General features: G+C 46.3%; 7 non-coding genes and 2 pseudogenes across 7 annotated transcripts; all 9 read right to left on the bottom strand.

The window, feature by feature from the left end:
* Positions 1 to 2,083: 2,083 nt before the first annotated feature.
* On the bottom strand, positions 2,084 to 2,274 carry LOC130345214 (U2 spliceosomal RNA). Its single transcript, XR_008883956.1, has one exon. It is a non-coding gene; the product is annotated as a U2 spliceosomal RNA (small nuclear RNA).
* A 2,088-nt stretch (positions 2,275 to 4,362) lies between these two features.
* Positions 4,363 to 4,553, bottom strand: LOC130345213 (U2 spliceosomal RNA). Its single transcript, XR_008883955.1, has one exon. It is a non-coding gene; the product is annotated as a U2 spliceosomal RNA (small nuclear RNA).
* A 2,076-nt stretch (positions 4,554 to 6,629) lies between these two features.
* LOC130345211 (U2 spliceosomal RNA) lies at positions 6,630 to 6,820 on the bottom strand. The gene has a single exon (XR_008883954.1). It is a non-coding gene; the product is annotated as a U2 spliceosomal RNA (small nuclear RNA).
* Positions 6,821 to 8,915: 2,095 nt separating this feature from the next.
* LOC130345174 (U2 spliceosomal RNA) lies at positions 8,916 to 9,096 on the bottom strand (annotated as a pseudogene).
* Positions 9,097 to 9,782: 686 nt separating this feature from the next.
* On the bottom strand, positions 9,783 to 9,942 carry LOC130345182 (U2 spliceosomal RNA; annotated as a pseudogene).
* Positions 9,943 to 12,015: 2,073 nt separating this feature from the next.
* LOC130345210 (U2 spliceosomal RNA) lies at positions 12,016 to 12,206 on the bottom strand. The gene has a single exon (XR_008883953.1). It is a non-coding gene; the product is annotated as a U2 spliceosomal RNA (small nuclear RNA).
* A 2,099-nt stretch (positions 12,207 to 14,305) lies between these two features.
* Positions 14,306 to 14,496, bottom strand: LOC130345163 (U2 spliceosomal RNA). The gene has a single exon (XR_008883920.1). It is a non-coding gene; the product is annotated as a U2 spliceosomal RNA (small nuclear RNA).
* A 2,087-nt stretch (positions 14,497 to 16,583) lies between these two features.
* On the bottom strand, positions 16,584 to 16,774 carry LOC130345208 (U2 spliceosomal RNA). The gene has a single exon (XR_008883951.1). It is a non-coding gene; the product is annotated as a U2 spliceosomal RNA (small nuclear RNA).
* Positions 16,775 to 18,857: 2,083 nt separating this feature from the next.
* On the bottom strand, positions 18,858 to 19,048 carry LOC130345207 (U2 spliceosomal RNA). Its single transcript, XR_008883950.1, has one exon. It is a non-coding gene; the product is annotated as a U2 spliceosomal RNA (small nuclear RNA).
* Positions 19,049 to 20,441: the final 1,393 nt, after the last annotated feature.

Genomic DNA, 20,441 nt, shown 5'->3' with positions numbered 1-20,441 from the left:
GAAAGGGGCGGGCCCAACAAGGTGCCCTTCATGGGCACTATCACTGCTTGCTGTCAGGGAGGCTGCCAGACAATTTTCCATGCACACTCTGGGCTGGGGGGCAGTCAACCACCAGTACACACAGCAGAACCTAAACCCATACCATTATTGCTAAGCAGCAAGACAGGGGCCCATTGCACTCCCACGGGGCCTTTTTAAATGCAATCCATAACCCGGATTTGCCAGGAACCCTTCTTACTCCTCCTACTTGCATGTGACACTGGGCTTAGGATCTGCATAGGAAACACACACACAAGCACACACCTACCTTTGTTGCCTGCAGATGCCTCCTTGGCTGTCCCCAAACGGTATCAAACCAACACCCACGGGAAGCTGTAAGCATAGAGGACATGCCTGCACCCCATTGGACTTACCTGTGTGGGTTAAACCCGGGTTATTTGACAACCTATGGCGGTGATGGTTCTGCTCAGGCAGAGCAGTGCTGATGCTCCTCATAAAGCTGTCGCTGCTGTGAAGGTTCTAGGTGACATCACAAATCCCTATGGTTACATACACAACAAAGCTGGGTTGTTGTTGTTTACACTCTGCAAGGCCTGTGGAAGTGAGTGACATCATAGCACTGTAGTTCTGAGGGTTCTAGATGGATGCAACAATCTCCTGTTGCTTCTATGAAGGCCATAATAGACGACATCACCAAACAGCTCCACAGTCACATACACAGCAAAGGAGAGATGTTGTTTACACCTAGTGATGTCAGTGGTATTGAGTGACATCACAGCACAGTGCTAAGGCTCCTGGGCCTGGACACAGCAGCGGCTGCAATATCTCAACGGAGAATACGTTTATATATATGTGTGTGTGTGCGCGTATATATATATATATATATATATATATATATATATATATATATATTTCTCCGCCGAAATCACTTTTAAACCCATTTCCACCTTTTTTTCCCTTCTCTTCCTCTTACTTTTTTTTCACGTTTTTTTACGTTTTTCTCCTTTTCGCCTCTTTTCTGGGCGTATTATTCTTCTTTTTCTTCTTTTTTTTCGTCTAATGCATACCCCATCAGTGCAGCAATGCTTATTCAATACCGCCAGCAGATGGAGACACTGGGGGATAATTTTCTAAGGATTTATACTGATTTTTCCTGTCTGAATTTGTCGCACAGAAAGTTGCAGGCCAAATATGTGTGACATTTCTGCGACTTTAGCTTCTAGAGCATTTTTACAACATTATACATAGGTGCTGAATACATAAAAAGCGACTGTTCAGCGACAGACAAGTCGCATCGGCTGAAAGTAGGCCAGAATGTCAGTCCATGTTGGAGCAGGTTTAGATACAGTCTAAAGTATAGATCTCAAAGTCTGTGCACAGAATTTAGCAAGGGCCTCGCACCTTCTGATGCATCAGGTAGGTGCACAATAGCATAGCCTAACCCTCTGTACTTTGGTCTATATTGATGCGGGACATAGACAGCCAGCTGATGACCAATCCATTAGTGCAATGGATGGCTGGAAGCATTTGTCTTTGCCTTTGCAATACCACAGAAGCAATGCATGGTCATTGTACAGCAATGACACACCTGTGTGAACAGCCAGGAGACCCCCCCCCCCCATGTTATGTTACATAGTTACATAGTTAGTACGGTCGAAAAAAGACATATGTCCATCAAGTTCAACCAGGGAATTAAGGGGTAGGGGTGTGGCGCGATATTGGGGAAGGGATGAGATTTTATATTTCTTCATAAGCATTAATCTTATTTTGTCAATTAGGAACATTCAGCACCCACCCGCTATCAAGGCAGCTGCCTATCATGTCATGCCCTACCTGCACAGGTGTGCTGGCTACTCAAATGATCCAATTAAGGAGGCCATTTAGTCAGCAGCAGCAGAAGTCCTGTGCCTGGACGCTCCAACAGCGGCCAGACACAAGCAGAAGCAGAAGCAGCAGAAGCAGCAGCAGCACCACCTTTTGTTTTTTGGCTGCAGCAGCAGCAAGGCCCACAGGGCTGGCTAGCTGGCTAGCCAGCAAGCAGGTAGGAATGAAAGTAGGAATCTTTCTTTTTAACCCTGTAAGGGGGTGGTGCACTGTACCCGAAGATACTGCCATATCGGGTCAATGCATAGGGCGACGGAAGCAAGCTTCGAAATCGGCCCCCGTTCTCAAAAATCCATTTAATATATGGTCCCCAGATAGGGGACGTATCAGATATTAAACTGATAAGAACAGATACTACACTTGATCTTAGCCAAAAGGCCGAGAAGCGATAACCGTGAAAGGGGCGGGCCCAACAAGGTGCCCTTCATGGGCACTATCACTGCTTGCTGTCAGGGAGGCTGCCAGACAATTTTCCATGCACACTCTGGGCTGGGGGGCAGTCAACCACCAGTACACACAGCAGAACCTAAACCCATACCATTATTGCTAAGCAGCAAGACAGGGGCCCATTGCACTCCCACGGGGCCTTTTTAAATGCAATCCATAACCCGGATTTGCCAGGAACCCTTCTTACTCCTCCTACTTGCATGTGACACTGGGCTTAGGATCTGCATAGGAAACACACACACAAGCACACACCTACCTTTGTTGCCTGCAGATGCCTCCTTGGCTGTCCCCAAACGGTATCAAACCAACACCCACGGGAAGCTGTAAGCATAGAGGACATGCCTGCACCCCATTGGACTTACCTGTGTGGGTTAAACCCGGGTTATTTGACAACCTATGGCGGTGATGGTTCTGCTCAGGCAGAGCAGTGCTGATGCTCCTCATAAAGCTGTCGCTGCTGTGAAGGTTCTAGGTGACATCACAAATCCCTATGGTTACATACACAACAAAGCTGGGTTGTTGTTTTTTACACTCTGCAAGGCCTGTGGAAGTGAGTGACATCATAGCACTGTAGTTCTGAGGGTTCTAGATGGATGCAACAATCTCCTGTTGCTTCTATGAAGGCCATAATAGACGACATCACCAAACAGCTCCATAGTCACATACACAGCAAAGGAGAGATGTTGTTTACACCTAGTGATGTCAGTGGTATTGAGTGACATCACAGCACAGTGCTAAGGCTCCTGGGCCTGGACACAGCAGCGGCTGCAATATCTCAACGGAGAATACGTTTATATATATGTGTGTGTGTGCGCGTATATATATATATATATATATATATATATATATATATATTTCTCCGCCGAAATCACTTTTAAACCCATTTCCACCTTTTTTTCCCTTCTCTTCCTCTTACTTTTTTTTCACGTTTTTTTACGTTTTTCTCCTTTTCGCCTCTTTTCTGGGTGTATTATTCTTCTTTTTCTTCTTTTTTTTCGTCTAATGCATACCCCATCAGTGCAGCAATGCTTATTCAATACCGCCAGCAGATGGAGACACTGGGGGATAATTTTCTAAGGATTTATACAGATTTTTCCTGTCTGAATTTGTCGCACAGAAAGTTGCAGGCCAAATATGTGTGACATTTCTGCGACTTTAGCTTCTAGAGCATTTTTACAACATTATACATAGGTGCTGAATACATAAAAAGCGACTGTTCAGCGACAGACAAGTCGCATCGGCTGAAAGTAGGCCAGAATGTCAGTCCATGTTGGAGCAGGTTTAGATACAGTCTAAAGTATAGATCTCAAAGTCTGTGCACAGAATTTAGCAAGGGCCTCGCACCTTCTGATGCATCAGGTAGGTGCACAATAGCATAGCCTAACCCTCTGTACTTTGGTCTATATTGATGCGGGACATAGACAGCCAGCTGATGACCAATCCATTAGTGCAATGGATGGCTGGAAGCATTTGTCTTTGCCTTTGCAATACCACAGAAGCAATGCATGGTCAATGTACAGCAATGACACACCTGTGTGAACAGCCAGGAGACCCCCCCCCCCCCCCCCATTTTATGTTACATAGTTACATAGTTAGTACGGTCGAAAAAAGACATATGTCCATCAAGTTCAACCAGGGAATTAAGGGGTAGGGGTGTGGCGCGATATTGGGGAAGGGATGAGATTTTATATTTCTTCATAAGCATTAATCTTATTTTGTCAATTAGGAACATTCAGCACCCACCCGCTATCAAGGCAGCTGCCTATCATGTCATGCCCTACCTGCACAGGTGTGCTGGCTACTCAAATGATCCAATTAAGGAGGCCATTTAGTCAGCAGCAGCAGAAGTCCTGTGCCTGGACGCTCCAACAGCGGCCAGACACAAGCAGAAGCAGAAGCAGCAGAAGCAGCAGCAGCACCACCTTTTGTTTTTTGGCTGCAGCAGCAGCAAGGCCCACAGGGCTGGCTAGCTGGCTAGCCAGCAAGCAGGTAGCAATGAAAGTAGGAATCTTTCTTTTTAACCCTGTAAGGGGGTGGTGCACTGTACCCGAAGATACTGCCATATCGGGTCAATGCATAGGGCGACGGAAGCAAGCTTCGAAATCGGCCCCCGTTCTCAAAAATCCATTTAATATATGGTCCCCAGATAGGGGACGTATCAGATATTAAACTGATAAGAACAGATACTACACTTGATCTTAGCCAAAAGGCCGAGAAGCGATAACCGTGAAAGGGGCGGGCCCAACAAGGTGCCCTTCATGGGCACTATCACTGCTTGCTGTCAGGGAGGCTGCCAGACAATTTTCCATGCACACTCTGGGCTGGGGGGCAGTCAACCACCAGTACACACAGCAGAACCTAAACCCATACCATTATTGCTAAGCAGCAAGACAGGGGCCCATTGCACTCCCACGGGGCCTTTTTAAATGCAATCCATAACCCGGATTTGCCAGGAACCCTTCTTACTCCTCCTACTTGCATGTGACACTGGGCTTAGGATCTGCATAGGAAACACACACACAAGCACACACCTACCTTTGTTGCCTGCAGATGCCTCCTTGGCTGTCCCCAAACGGTATCAAACCAACACCCACGGGAAGCTGTAAGCATAGAGGACATGCCTGCACCCCATTGGACTTACCTGTGTGGGTTAAACCCGGGTTATTTGACAACCTATGGCGGTGATGGTTCTGCTCAGGCAGAGCAGTGCTGATGCTCCTCATAAAGCTGTCGCTGCTGTGAAGGTTCTAGGTGACATCACAAATCCCTATGGTTACATACACAACAAAGCTGGGTTGTTGTTGTTTACACTCTGCAAGGCCTGTGGAAGTGAGTGACATCATAGCACTGTAGTTCTGAGGGTTCTAGATGGATGCAACAATCTCCTGTTGCTTCTATGAAGGCCATAATAGACGACATCACCAAACAGCTCCATAGTCACATACACAGCAAAGGAGAGATGTTGTTTACACCTAGTGATGTCAGTGGTATTGAGTGACATCACAGCACAGTGCTAAGGCTCCTGGGCCTGGACACAGCAGCGGCTGCAATATCTCAACGGAGAATACGTTTATATATATGTGTGTGTGTGCGCGTATATATATATATATATATATATATATATATATATATATATATATATTTCTCCGCCGAAATCACTTTTAAACCCATTTCCACCTTTTTTTCCCTTCTCTTCCTCTTACTTTTTTTTCACGTTTTTTTACGTTTTTCTCCTTTTCGCCTCTTTTCTGGGCGTATTATTCTTCTTTTTCTTCTTTTTTTTCGTCTAATGCATACCCCATCAGTGCAGCAATGCTTATTCAATACCGCCAGCAGATGGAGACACTGGGGGATAATTTTCTAAGGATTTATACTGATTTTTCCTGTCTGAATTTGTCGCACAGAAAGTTGCAGGCCAAATATGTGTGACATTTCTGCGACTTTAGCTTCTAGAGCATTTTTACAACATTATACATAGGTGCTGAATACATAAAAAGCGACTGTTCAGCGACAGACAAGTCGCATCGGCTGAAAGTAGGCCAGAATGTCAGTCCATGTTGGAGCAGGTTTAGATACAGTCTAAAGTATAGATCTCAAAGTCTGTGCACAGAATTTAGCAAGGGCCTCGCACCTTCTGATGCATCAGGTAGGTGCACAATAGCATAGCCTAACCCTCTGTACTTTGGTCTATATTGATGCGGGACATAGACAGCCAGCTGATGACCAATCCATTAGTGCAATGGATGGCTGGAAGCATTTGTCTTTGCCTTTGCAATACCACAGAAGCAATGCATGGTCAATGTACAGCAATGACACACCTGTGTGAACAGCCAGGAGACCCCCCCCCCCCCCCCCATGTTATGTTACATAGTTACATAGTTAGTACGGTCGAAAAAAGACATATGTCCATCAAGTTCAACCAGGGAATTAAGGGGTAGGGGTGTGGCGCGATATTGGGGAAGGGATGAGATTTTATATTTCTTCATAAGCATTAATCTTATTTTGTCAATTAGGAACATTCAGCACCCACCCGCTATCAAGGCAGCTGCCTATCATGTCATGCCCTACCTGCACAGGTGTGCTGGCTACTCAAATGATCCAATTAAGGAGGCCATTTAGTCAGCAGCAGCAGAAGTCCTGTGCCTGGACGCTCCAACAGCGGCCAGACACAAGCAGAAGCAGAAGCAGCAGCAGCACCACCTTTTGTTTTTTGGCTGCAGCAGCAGCAAGGCCCACAGGGCTGGCTAGCTGGCTAGCCAGCAATGAAAGTAGGAATCTTTCTTTTTAACCCTGTAAGGGGGTGGTGCACTGTACCCGAAGATACTGCCATATCGGGTCAATGCATAGGGCGACGGAAGCAAGCTTCGAAATCGGCCCCCGTTCTCAAAAATCCATTTAATATATGGTCCCCAGATAGGGGACGTATCAGATATTAAACTGATAAGAACAGATACTACACTTGATCTTAGCCAAAAGGCCGAGAAGCGATAACCGTGAAAGGGGCGGGCCCAACAAGGTGCCCTTCATGGGCACTATCACTGCTTGCTGTCAGGGAGGCTGCCAGACAATTTTCCATGCACACTCTGGGCTGGGGGGCAGTCAACCACCAGTACACACAGCAGAACCTAAACCCATACCATTATTGCTAAGCAGCAAGACAGGGGCCCATTGCACTCCCACGGGGCCTTTTTAAATGCAATCCATAACCCGGATTTGCCAGGAACCCTTCTTACTCCTCCTACTTGCATGTGACACTGGGCTTAGGATCTGCATAGGAAACACACACACAAGCACACACCTACCTTTGTTGCCTGCAGATGCCTCCTTGGCTGTCCCCAAACGGTATCAAACCAACACCCACGGGAAGCTGTAAGCATAGAGGACATGCCTGCACCCCATTGGACTTACCTGTGTGGGTTAAACCCGGGTTATTTGACAACCTATGGCGGTGATGGTTCTGCTCAGGCAGAGCAGTGCTGATGCTCCTCATAAAGCTGTCGCTGCTGTGAAGGTTCTAGGTGACATCACAAATCCCTATGGTTACATACACAACAAAGCTGGGTTGTTGTTGTTTACACTCTGCAAGGCCTGTGGAAGTGAGTGACATCATAGCACTGTAGTTCTGAGGGTTCTAGATGGATGCAACAATCTCCTGTTGCTTCTATGAAGGCCATAATAGACGACATCACCAAACAGCTCCATAGTCACATACACAGCAAAGGAGAGATGTTGTTTACACCTAGTGATGTCAGTGGTATTGAGTGACATCACAGCACAGTGCTAAGGCTCCTGGGCCTGGACACAGCAGCGGCTGCAATATCTCAACGGAGAATACGTTTATATATATGTGTGTGTGTGCGCGTATATATATATATATATATATATATATATATATATATATATATATATATTCTCCGCCGAAATCACTTTTAAACCCATTTCCACCTTTTTTTCCCTTCTCTTCCTCTTACTTTTTTTTCACGTTTTTTTACGTTTTTCTCCTTTTCGCCTCTTTTCTGGGCGTATTATTCTTCTTTTTCTTCTTTTTTTTTCGTCTAATGCATACCCCATCAGTGCAGCAATGCTTATTCAATACCGCCAGCAGATGGAGACACTGGGGGATAATTTTCTAAGGATTTATACTGATTTTTCCTGTCTGAATTTGTCGCACAGAAAGTTGCAGGCCAAATATGTGTGACATTTCTGCGACTTTAGCTTCTAGAGCATTTTTACAACATTATACATAGGTGCTGAATACATAAAAAGCGACTGTTCAGCGACAGACAAGTCGCATCGGCTGAAAGTAGGCCAGAATGTCAGTCCATGTTGGAGCAGGTTTAGATACAGTCTAAAGTATAGATCTCAAAGTCTGTGCACAGAATTTAGCAAGGGCCTCGCACCTTCTGATGCATCAGGTAGGTGCACAATAGCATAGCCTAACCCTCTGTACTTTGGTCTATATTGATGCGGGACATAGACAGCCAGCTGATGACCAATCCATTAGTGCAATGGATGGCTGGAAGCATTTGTCTTTGCCTTTGCAATACCACAGAAGCAATGCATGGTCAATGTACAGCAATGACACACCTGTGTGAACAGCCAGGAGACCCCCCCCCCCCCCATGTTATGTTACATAGTTACATAGTTAGTACGGTCGAAAAAAGACATATGTCCATCAAGTTCAACCAGGGAATTAAGGGGTAGGGGTGTGGCGCGATATTGGGGAAGGGATGAGATTTTATATTTCTTCATAAGCATTAATCTTATTTTGTCAATTAGGAACATTCAGCACCCACCCGCTATCAAGGCAGCTGCCTATCATGTCATGCCCTACCTGCACAGGTGTGCTGGCTACTCAAATGATCCAATTAAGGAGGCCATTTAGTCAGCAGCAGCAGAAGTCCTGTGCCTGGACGCTCCAACATTGGCCAGACACAAGCAGAAGCAGAAGCAGCAGAAGCAGCAGCAGCACCACCTTTTGTTTTTTGGCTGCAGCAGCAGCAAGGCCCACAGGAATGGCTAGCTGGCTAGCCAGCAAGCAGGTAGCAATGAAAGTAGGAATCTTTCTTTTTAACCCTGTAAGGGGGTGGTGCACTGTACCCGAAGATACTGCCATATCGGGTGAATGCATAGGGCGACGGAAGCAAGCTTCGAAATCGGCCCCCGTTCTCAAAAATCCATTTAATATATGGTCCCCAGATAGGGGACGTATCAGATATTAAACTGATAAGAACAGATTTTTTTTATCTAAAGCCGAGGAACGTGCTTTCGATTCACCCAAAGTGCAAGAAAAAGTGCAAACGTGTTACACTAAAAAAACGTGCACAAAGGATGCGGTCTATCGCAAGCCCTTCTCCGATAGGAGAGAGGCCCCCCAACAAACCTTACCCTTCGCCTCCGGACCAAAAGGTACCTGCGAGGTTCCAGGTTCGATGTCCCTTTTCGCCGAAGCTACTAGGGGACCACAAATGCTCCCGGCATCCCCCTTGGCGTTAGCCAAGGTATCTGCCCGCAGAGCCGATTACGGTAGGTACCCTGCCAAAGCAGGAGTACCCGGGGTGTTTGCAGGGAGGTGCGGAACCTAATGGCCACACACACCTCCCCTAGACCGCCAGGAGGGACACCCAGAAGGGCTACCGCATCCTGACAAATCCTGTGAACACACAACACGCAAAAAGTGACACAGTGAGACAAAAAAGAAATAAATAAGTGAATGTGTGCAGATATACTGCCCGGACATCCGGCCGGATCTATAAAAATTTCTCTGATCCTAGCCAGAAGGCCGGGAATCAAGAGGTGAGTGCCACAAGGTGAAGAGATTATGGTGCCCGTGCTTCAACCCAGTGAGTCTATTCTCCCAGTGAGTTTCGGCACCTCGGGGTCACCACTCCCCGAGGCACAAAAGTACCTCGGCTCTAGACCCTCTCAGCCTCATGGCGAGACCCGGAGGGAACAGGTCACATCGGGGCAGCCGTCGAGCTGATTCCTCAGAACCAGCAGCGGAAAGCCCCGGTACACCTGCATCCTCCATGCAGCACCCATCCCCACCAGCATGAAAACTGATAAGAACAGATACTACACTTGATCTTAGCCAAAAGGCCGAGAAGCGATAACCGTGAAAGGGGCGGGCCCAACAAGGTGCCCTTCATGGGCACTATCACTGCTTGCTGTCAGGGAGGCTGCCAGACAATTTTCCATGCACACTCTGGGCTGGGGGGCAGTCAACCACCAGTACACACAGCAGAACCTAAACCCATACCATTATTGCTAAGCAGCAAGACAGGGGCCCATTGCACTCCCACGGGGCCTTTTTAAATGCAATCCATAACCCGGATTTGCCAGGAACCCTTCTTACTCCTCCTACTTGCATGTGACACTGGGCTTAGGATCTGCATAGGAAACACACACACAAGCACACACCTACCTTTGTTGCCTGCAGATGCCTCCTTGGCTGTCCCCAAACGGTATCAAACCAACACCCACGGGAAGCTGTAAGCATAGAGGACATGCCTGCACCCCATTGGACTTACCTGTGTGGGTTAAACCCGGGTTATTTGACAACCTATGGCGGTGATGGTTCTGCTCAGGCAGAGCAGTGCTGATGCTCCTCATAAAGCTGTCGCTGCTGTGAAGGTTCTAGGTGACATCACAAATCCCTATGGTTACATACACAACAAAGCTGGGTTGTTGTTGTTTACACTCTGCAAGGCCTGTGGAAGTGAGTGACATCATAGCACTGTAGTTCTGAGGGTTCTAGATGGATGCAACAATCTCCTGTTGCTTCTATGAAGGCCATAATAGACGACATCACCAAACAGCTCCATAGTCACATACACAGCAAAGGAGAGATGTTGTTTACACCTAGTGATGTCAGTGGTATTGAGTGACATCACAGCACAGTGCTAAGGCTCCTGGGCCTGGACACAGCAGCGGCTGCAATATCTCAACGGAGAATACGTTTATATATATGTGTGTGTGTGCGCGTATATATATATATATATATATATATATATATATATATATTTCTCCGCCGAAATCACTTTTAAACCCATTTCCACCTTTTTTTCCCTTCTCTTCCTCTTACTTTTTTTTCACGTTTTTTTACGTTTTTCTCCTTTTCGCCTCTTTTCTGGGCGTATTATTCTTCTTTTTCTTCTTTTTTTTCGTCTAATGCATACCCCATCAGTGCAGCAATGCTTATTCAATACCGCCAGCAGATGGAGACACTGGGGGATAATTTTCTAAGGATTTATACTGATTTTTCCTGTCTGAATTTGTCGCACAGAAAGTTGCAGGCCAAATATGTGTGACATTTCTGCGACTTTAGCTTCTAGAGCATTTTTACAACATTATACATAGGTGCTGAATACATAAAAAGCGACTGTTCAGCGACAGACAAGTCGCATCGGCTGAAAGTAGGCCAGAATGTCAGTCCATGTTGGAGCAGGTTTAGATACAGTCTAAAGTATAGATCTCAAAGTCTGTGCACAGAATTTAGCAAGGGCCTCGCACCTTCTGATGCATCAGGTAGGTGCACAATAGCATAGCCTAACCCTCTGTACTTTGGTCTATATTGATGCGGGACATAGACAGCCAGCTGATGACCAATCCATTAGTGCAATGGATGGCTGGAAGCATTTGTCTTTGCCTTTGCAATACCACAGAAGCAATGCATGGTCAATGTACAGCAATGACACACCTGTGTGAACAGCCAGGAGACCCCCCCCCCCCCCCCATGTTATGTTACATAGTTACATAGTTAGTACGGTCGAAAAAAGACATATGTCCATCAAGTTCAACCAGGGAATTAAGGGGTAGGGGTGTGGCGCGATATTGGGGAAGGGATGAGATTTTATATTTCTTCATAAGCATTAATCTTATTTTGTCAATTAGGAACATTCAGCACCCACCCGCTATCAAGGCAGCTGCCTATCATGTCATGCCCTACCTGCACAGGTGTGCTGGCTACTCAAATGATCCAATTAAGGAGGCCATTTAGTCAGCAGCAGAAGTCCTGTGCCTGGACGCTCCAACAGCGGCCAGACACAAGCAGAAGCAGAAGCAGCAGAAGCAGCAGCAGCACCACCTTTTGTTTTTTGGCTGCAGCAGCAGCAAGGCCCACAGGGCTGGCTAGCTGGCTAGCCAGCAATGAAAGTAGGAATCTTTCTTTTTAACCCTGTAAGGGGGTGGTGCACTGTACCCGAAGATACTGCCATATCGGGTCAATGCATAGGGCGACGGAAGCAAGCTTCGAAATCGGCCCCCGTTCTCAAAAATCCATTTAATATATGGTCCCCAGATAGGGGACGTATCAGATATTAAACTGATAAGAACAGATACTACACTTGATCTTAGCCAAAAGGCCGAGAAGCGATAACCGTGAAAGGGGCGGGCCCAACAAGGTGCCCTTCATGGGCACTATCACTGCTTGCTGTCAGGGAGGCTGCCAGACAATTTTCCATGCACACTCTGGGCTGGGGGGCAGTCAACCACCAGTACACACAGCAGAACCTAAACCCATACCATTATTGCTAAGCAGCAAGACAGGGGCCCATTGCACTCCCACGGGGCCTTTTTAAATGCAATCCATAACCCGGATTTGCCAGGAACCCTTCTTACTCCTCCTACTTGCATGTGACACTGGGCTTAGGATCTGCATAGGAAACACACACACAAGCACACACCTACCTTTGTTGCCTGCAGATGCCTCCTTGGCTGTCCCCAAACGGTATCAAACCAACACCCACGGGAAGCTGTAAGCATAGAGGACATGCCTGCACCCCATTGGACTTACCTGTGTGGGTTAAACCCGGGTTATTTGACAACCTATGGCGGTGATGGTTCTGCTCAGGCAGAGCAGTGCTGATGCTCCTCATAAAGCTGTCGCTGCTGTGAAGGTTCTAGGTGACATCACAAATCCCTATGGTTACATACACAACAAAGCTGGGTTGTTGTTGTTTACACTCTGCAAGGCCTGTGGAAGTGAGTGACATCATAGCACTGTAGTTCTGAGGGTTCTAGATGGATGCAACAATCTCCTGTTGCTTCTATGAAGGCCATAATAGACGACATCACCAAACAGCTCCATAGTCACATACACAGCAAAGGAGAGATGTTGTTTACACCTAGTGATGTCAGTGGTATTGAGTGACATCACAGCACAGTGCTAAGGCTCCTGGGCCTGGACACAGCAGCGGCTGCAATATCTCAACGGAGAATACGTTTATATATATGTGTGTGTGTGCGCGTATATATATATATATATATATATATATATATATATATATATATATATTTCTCCGCCGAAATCACTTTTAAACCCATTTCCACCTTTTTTTCCCTTCTCTTCCTCTTACTTTTTTTTCACGTTTTTTTACGTTTTTCTCCTTTTCGCCTCTTTTCTGGGCGTATTATTCTTCTTTTTCTTCTTTTTTTTCGTCTAATGCATACCCCATCAGTGCAGCAATGCTTATTCAATACCGCCAGCAGATGGAGACACTGGGGGATAATTTTCTAAGGATTTATACTGATTTTTCCTGTCTGAATTTGTCGCACAGAAAGTTGCAGGCCAAATATGTGTGACATTTCTGCGACTTTAGCTTCTAGAGCATTTTTACAACATTATACATAGGTGCTGAATACATAAAAAGCGACTGTTCAGCGACAGACAAGTCGCATCGGCTGAAAGTAGGCCAGAATGTCAGTCCATGTTGGAGCAGGTTTAGATACAGTCTAAAGTATAGATCTCAAAGTCTGTGCACAGAATTTAGCAAGGGCCTCGCACCTTCTGATGCATCAGGTAGGTGCACAATAGCATAGCCTAACCCTCTGTACTTTGGTCTATATTGATGCGGGACATAGACAGCCAGCTGATGACCAATCCATTAGTGCAATGGATGGCTGGAAGCATTTGTCTTTGCCTTTGCAATACCACAGAAGCAATGCATGGTCAATGTACAGCAATGACACACCTGTGTGAACAGCCAGGAGACCCCCCCCCCCCCCCCCCCCATGTTATGTTACATAGTTACATAGTTAGTACGGTCGAAAAAAGACATATGTCCATCAAGTTCAACCAGGGAATTAAGGGGTAGGGGTGTGGCGCGATATTGGGGAAGGGATGAGATTTTATATTTCTTCATAAGCATTAATCTTATTTTGTCAATTAGGAACATTCAGCACCCACCCGCTATCAAGGCAGCTGCCTATCATGTCATGCCCTACCTGCACAGGTGTGCTGGCTACTCAAATGATCCAATTAAGGAGGCCATTTAGTCAGCAGCAGCAGAAGTCCTGTGCCTGGACGCTCCAACAGCGGCCAGACACAAGCAGAAGCAGAAGCAGCAGAAGCAGCAGCAGCACCACCTTTTGTTTTTTGGCTGCAGCAGCAGCAAGGCCCACAGGGCTGGCTAGCTGGCTAGCCAGCAAGCAGGTAGCAATGAAAGTAGGAATCTTTCTTTTTAACCCTGTAAGGGGGTGGTGCACTGTACCCGAAGATACTGCCATATCGGGTCAATGCATAGGGCGACGGAAGCAAGCTTCGAAATCTGCCCCCGTTCTCAAAAATCCATTTAATATATGGTCCCCAGATAGGGGACGTATCAGATATTTAACTGATAAGAACAGATACTACACTTGATCTTAGCCAAAAGGCCGAGAAGCGATAACCGTGAAAGGGGCGGGCCCAACAAGGTGCCCTTCATGGGCACTATCACTGCTTGCTGTCAGGGAGGCTGCCAGACAATTTTCCATGCACACTCTGGGCTGGGGGGCAGTCAACCACCAGTATACACAGCAGAACCTAAACCCATACCATTATTGCTAAGCAGCAAGACAGGGGCCCATTGCACTCCCACGGGGCCTTTTTAAATGCAATCCATAACCCGGATTTGCCAGGAACCCTTCTTACTCCTCCTACTTGCATGTGACACTGGGCTTAGGATCTGCATAGGAAACACACACACAAGCACACACCTACCTTTGTTGCCTGCAGATGCCTCCTTGGCTGTCCCCAAACGGTATCAAACCAACACCCACGGGAAGCTGTAAGCATAGAGGACATGCCTGCACCCCATTGGACTTACCTGTGTGGGTTAAACCCGGGTTATTTGACAACCTATGGCGGTGATGGTTCTGCTCAGGCAGAGCAGTGCTGATGCTCCTCATAAAGCTGTCGCTGCTGTGAAGGTTCTAGGTGACATCACAAATCCCTATGGTTACATACACAACAAAGCTGGGTTGTTGTTGTTTACACTCTGCAAGGCCTGTGGAAGTGAGTGACATCATAGCACTGTAGTTCTGAGGGTTCTAGATGGATGCAACAATCTCCTGTTGCTTCTATGAAGGCCATAATAGACGACATCACCAAACAGCTCCATAGTCACATACACAGCAAAGGAGAGATGTTGTTTACACCTAGTGATGTCAGTGGTATTGAGTGACATCACAGCACAGTGCTAAGGCTCCTGGGCCTGGACACAGCAGCGGCTGCAATATCTCAACGGAGAATACGTTTATATATATGTGTGTGTGTGCGTATATATATATATATATATATATATATATATATATATATTTCTCCGCCGAAATCACTTTTAAACCCATTTCCACCTTTTTTTCCCTTCTCTTCCTCTTACTTTTTTTTCACGTTTTTTTACGTTTTTCTCCTTTTCGCCTCTTTTCTGGGCGTATTATTCTTCTTTTTCTTCTTTTTTTTCGTCTAATGCATACCCCATCAGTGCAGCAATGCTTATTCAATACCGCCAGCAGATGGAGACACTGGGGGATAATTTTCTAAGGATTTATACTGATTTTTCCTGTCTGAATTTGTCGCACAGAAAGTTGCAGGCCAAATATGTGTGACATTTCTGCGACTTTAGCTTCTAGAGCATTTTTACAACATTATACATAGGTGCTGAATACATAAAAAGCGACTGTTCAGCGACAGACAAGTCGCATCGGCTGAAAGTAGGCCAGAATGTCAGTCCATGTTGGAGCAGGTTTAGATACAGTCTAAAGTATAGATCTCAAAGTCTGTGCACAGAATTTAGCAAGGGCCTCGCACCTTCTGATGCATCAGGTAGGTGCACAATAGCATAGCCTAACCCTCTGTACTTTGGTCTATATTGATGCGGGACATAGACAGCCAGCTGATGACCAATCCATTAGTGCAATGGATGGCTGGAAGCATTTGTCTTTGCCTTTGCAATACCACAGAAGCAATGCATGGTCAATGTACAGCAATGACACACCTGTGTGAACAGCCAGGAGACCCCCCCCCCCCCCCCCCATGTTATGTTACATAGTTACATAGTTAGTACGGTCGAAAAAAGACATATGTCCATCAAGTTCAACCAGGGAATTAAGGGGTAGGGGTGTGGCGCGATATTGGGGAAGGGATGAGATTTTATATTTCTTCATAAGCATTAATCTTATTTTGTCAATTAGGAACATTCAGCACCCACCCGCTATCAAGGCAGCTGCCTATCATGTCATGCCCTACCTGCACAGGTGTGCTGGCTACTCAAATGATCCAATTAAGGAGGCCATTTAGTCAGCAGCAGCAGAAGTCCTGTGCCTGGACGCTCCAACAGCGGCCAGACACAAGCAGAAGCAGAAGCAGCAGAAGCAGCAGCAGCACCACCTTTTGTTTTTTGGCTGCAGCAGCAGCAAGGCCCACAGGGCTGGCTAGCTGGCTAGCCAGCAAGCAGGTAGCAATGAAAGTAGGAATCTTTCTTTTTAACCCTGTAAGGGGGTGGTGCACTGTACCCGAAGATACTGCCATATCGGGTCAATGCATAGGGCGACGGAAGCAAGCTTCGAAATCGGCCCCCGTTCTCAAAAATCCATTTAATATATGGTCCCCAGATAGGGGACGTATCAGATATTAAACTGATAAGAACAGATACTACACTTGATCTTAGCCAAAAGGCCGAGAAGCGATAACCGTGAAAGGGGCGGGCCCAACAAGGTGCCCTTCATGGGCACTATCACTGCTTGCTGTCAGGGAGGCTGCCAGACAATTTTCCATGCACACTCTGGGCTGGGGGGCAGTCAACCACCAGTACACACAGCAGAACCTAAACCCATACCATTATTGCTAAGCAGCAAGACAGGGGCCCATTGCACTCCCACGGGGCCTTTTTAAATGCAATCCATAACCCGGATTTGCCAGGAACCCTTCTTACTCCTCCTACTTGCATGTGACACTGGGCTTAGGATCTGCATAGGAAACACACACACAAGCACACACCTACCTTTGTTGCCTGCAGATGCCTCCTTGGCTGTCCCCAAACGGTATCAAACCAACACCCACGGGAAGCTGTAAGCATAGAGGACATGCCTGCACCCCATTGGACTTACCTGTGTGGGTTAAACCCGGGTTATTTGACAACCTATGGCGGTGATGGTTCTGCTCAGGCAGAGCAGTGCTGATGCTCCTCATAAAGCTGTCGCTGCTGTGAAGGTTCTAGGTGACATCACAAATCCCTATGGTTACATACACAACAAAGCTGGGTTGTTGTTGTTTACACTCTGCAAGGCCTGTGGAAGTGAGTGACATCATAGCACTGTAGTTCTGAGGGTTCTAGATGGATGCAACAATCTCCTGTTGCTTCTATGAAGGCCATAATAGACGACATCACCAAACAGCTCCATAGTCACATACACAGCAAAGGAGAGATGTTGTTTACACCTAGTGATGTCAGTGGTATTGAGTGACATCACAGCACAGTGCTAAGGCTCCTGGGCCTGGACACAGCAGCGGCTGCAATATCTCAACGGAGAATACGTTTATATATATGTGTGTGTGTGCGCGTATATATATATATATATATATATATATATATATATATATTTCTCCGCCGAAATCACTTTTAAACCCATTTCCACCTTTTTTTCCCTTCTCTTCCTCTTACTTTTTTTTCACGTTTTTTTACGTTTTTCTCCTTTTCACCTCTTTTCTGGGCGTATTATTCTTCTTTTTCTTCTTTTTTTTCGTCTAATGCATACCCCATCAGTGCAGCAATGCTTATTCAATACCGCCAGCAGATGGAGACACTGGGGGATAATTTTCTAAGGATTTATACTGATTTTTCCTGTCTGAATTTGTCGCACAGAAAGTTGCAGGCCAAATATGTGTGACATTTCTGCGACTTTAGCTTCTAGAGCATTTTTACAACATTATACATAGGTGCTGAATACATAAAAAGCGACTGTTCAGCGACAGACAAGTCGCATCGGCTGAAAGTAGGCCAGAATGTCAGTCCATGTTGGAGCAGGTTTAGATACAGTCTAAAGTATAGATCTCAAAGTCTGTGCACAGAATTTAGCAAGGGCCTCGCACCTTCTGATGCATCAGGTAGGTGCACAATAGCATAGCCTAACCCTCTGTACTTTGGTCTATATTGATGCGGGACATAGACAGCCAGCTGATGACCAATCCATTAGTGCAATGGATGGCTGGAAGCATTTGTCTTTGCCTTTGCAATACCACAGAAGCAATGCATGGTCATTGTACAGCAATGACACACCTGTGTGAACAGCCAGGAGACCCCCCCCCCCCATGTTATGTTACATAGTTACATAGTTAGTACGGTCGAAAAAAGACATATGTCCATCAAGTTCAACCAGGGAATTAAGGGGTAGGGGTGTGGCGCGATATTGGGGAAGGGATGAGATTTTATATTTCTTCATAAGCATTAATCTTATTTTGTCAATTAGGAACATTCAGCACCCACCCGCTATCAAGGCAGCTGCCTATCATGTCATGCCCTACCTGCACAGGTGTGCTGGCTACTCAAATGATCCAATTAAGGAGGCCATTTAGTCAGCAGCAGCAGAAGTCCTGTGCCTGGACGCTCCAACAGCGGCCAGACACAAGCAGAAGCAGAAGCAGCAGAAGCAGCAGCAGCACCACCTTTTGTTTTTTGGCTGCAGCAGCAGCAAGGCCCACAGGGCTGGCTAGCTGGCTAGCCAGCAAGCAGGTAGCAATGAAAGTAGGAATCTTTCTTTTTAACCCTGTAAGGGGGTGGTGCACTGTACCCGAAGATACTGCCATATCGGGTCAATGCATAGGGCGACGGAAGCAAGCTTCGAAATCGGCCCCCGTTCTCAAAAATCCATTTAATATATGGTCCCCAGATAGGGGACGTATCAGATATTAAACTGATAAGAACAGATACTACACTTGATCTTAGCCAAAAGGCCGAGAAGCGATAACCGTGAAAGGGGCGGGCCCAACAAGGTGCCCTTCATGGGCACTATCACTGCTTGCTGTCAGGGAGGCTGCCAGACAATTTTCCATGCACACTCTGGGCTGGGGGGCAGTCAACCACCAGTACACACAGCAGAACCTAAACCCATACCATTATTGCTAAGCAGCAAGACAGGGGCCCATTGCACTCCCACGGGGCCTTTTTAAATGCAATCCATAACCCGGATTTGCCAGGAACCCTTCTTACTCCTCCTACTTGCATGTGACACTGGGCTTAGGATCTGCATAGGAAACACACACACAAGCACACACCTACCTTTGTTGCCTGCAGATGCCTCCTTGGCTGTCCCCAAACGGTATCAAACCAACACCCACGGGAAGCTGTAAGCATAGAGGACATGCCTGCACCCCATTGGACTTACCTGTGTGGGTTAAACCCGGGTTATTTGACAACCTATGGCGGTGATGGTTCTGCTCAGGCAGAGCAGTGCTGATGCTCCTCATAAAGCTGTCGCTGCTGTGAAGGTTCTAGGTGACATCACAAATCCCTATGGTTACATACACAACAAAGCTGGGTTGTTGTTGTTTACACTCTGCAAGGCCTGTGGAAGTGAGTGACATCATAGCACTGTAGTTCTGAGGGTTCTAGATGGATGCAACAATCTCCTGTTGCTTCTATGAAGGCCATAATAGACGACATCACCAAACAGCTCCATAGTCACATACACAGCAAAGGAGAGATGTTGTTTACACCTAGTGATGTCAGTGGTATTGAGTGACATCACAGCACAGTGCTAAGGCTCCTGGGCCTGGACACAGCAGCGGCTGCAATATCTCAACGGAGAATACGTTTATATATATGTGTGTGTGTGCGCGTATATATATATATATATATATATATATATATATATTTCTCCGCCGAAATCACTTTTAAACCCATTTCCACCTTTTTTTCCCTTCTCTTCCTCTTACTTTTTTTTCCACGTTTTTTTACGTTTTTCTCCTTTTCGCCTCTTTTCTGGGCGTATTATTCTTCTTTTTCTTCTTTTTTTTCGTCTAATGCATACCCCATCAGTGCAGCAATGCTTATTCAATACCGCCAGCAGATGGAGACACTGGGGGATAATTTTCTAAGGATTTATACTGATTTTTCCTGTCTGAATTTGTCGCACAGAAAGTTGCAGGCCAAATATGTGTGACATTTCTGCGACTTTAGCTTCTAGAGCATTTTTACAACATTATACATAGGTGCTGAATACATAAAAAGCGACTGTTCAGCGACAGACAAGTCGCATCGGCTGAAAGTAGGCCAGAATGTCAGTCCATGTTGGAGCAGGTTTAGATACAGTCTAAAGTATAGATCTCAAAGTCTGTGCACAGAATTTAGCAAGGGCCT

This window comes from Hyla sarda, unplaced genomic scaffold (genome assembly GCF_029499605.1).
Source record: "Hyla sarda isolate aHylSar1 unplaced genomic scaffold, aHylSar1.hap1 scaffold_747, whole genome shotgun sequence".
NCBI classification, from domain to species: domain Eukaryota; kingdom Metazoa; phylum Chordata; class Amphibia; order Anura; family Hylidae; genus Hyla; species Hyla sarda.
This window is presented reverse-complemented; position numbering and strand designations above follow the sequence as displayed.